Raw genomic sequence first — 602 nt, 5'->3', positions numbered from 1 at the left:
CAGGAGCTAGTTTTTTGAAAAGATCAACAAAATTGATCGACCACTAGCAAGACTAATAGAGAAGAAAAGAGCCTTCTCGCCTAATGCCGCCAACATGGTGTTCAGGCACTTCGTGGAGGTTGGCCGGGTGGCCTACACCTCCTTTGGACCTCATGTCGGAAAATTGGTCGCGATTGTAGATATTATTGATCAGAACAGGGCTTTGGTCGATGGACCTTGCACTCAAGTGAGGAGACAGGCCATGCATTTCAAGTGCATGCAGCTCACTGATTTTACCCTCAAGTTTCCACACAGTGCCCGCCAGAAGCATGTCCAACAAGCCTGGCAGAAGGCAGACATCAATACAAAATGGGCAGTCACACGATGGGCCAAGAAGATTGAAGCCAGAGAAAGGAAAGCCAAGATGACAGATTTTGATCGTTTTAAAGTTATGAAGGCAAAGAAAATGAGGAACAGAATAATCAAGAATGAAGTTAAGAAGCTTCAAAAGGCAGCTCTCCTGAAAGCTTCTCCCAAAAAAGCACCTGGTACTAAGGGTACTGCTGCTGCTGCTGCTGCTGCTAAAGTTCCAGCCAAAAAGATGACCACTGTGAGTAAAAGGG

The 602-nt window shown here is 46.0% G+C and overlaps 1 pseudogene across 1 annotated transcript; it reads left to right on the top strand.

Moving 5' to 3' along the window:
- Positions 1-94: 94 nt before the first annotated feature.
- Positions 95-596, top strand: LOC108525469 (60S ribosomal protein L14 pseudogene; annotated as a pseudogene). The gene has a single exon (XR_001884278.1). The product of XR_001884278.1 is annotated as a 60S ribosomal protein L14 pseudogene (transcript).
- The last annotated feature ends 6 nt before the right edge of the window (positions 597-602 follow it).

Source organism: Rhinopithecus bieti, unplaced genomic scaffold, assembly GCF_001698545.2.
Source record: "Rhinopithecus bieti isolate Rb0 unplaced genomic scaffold, ASM169854v2 scaffold_57139, whole genome shotgun sequence".
Taxonomy (NCBI): Eukaryota; Metazoa; Chordata; class Mammalia; order Primates; family Cercopithecidae; genus Rhinopithecus; species Rhinopithecus bieti.
The sequence above is the reverse complement of the archived record's forward strand: the minus strand, read 5'-3'. Positions and strand labels throughout refer to the sequence as shown.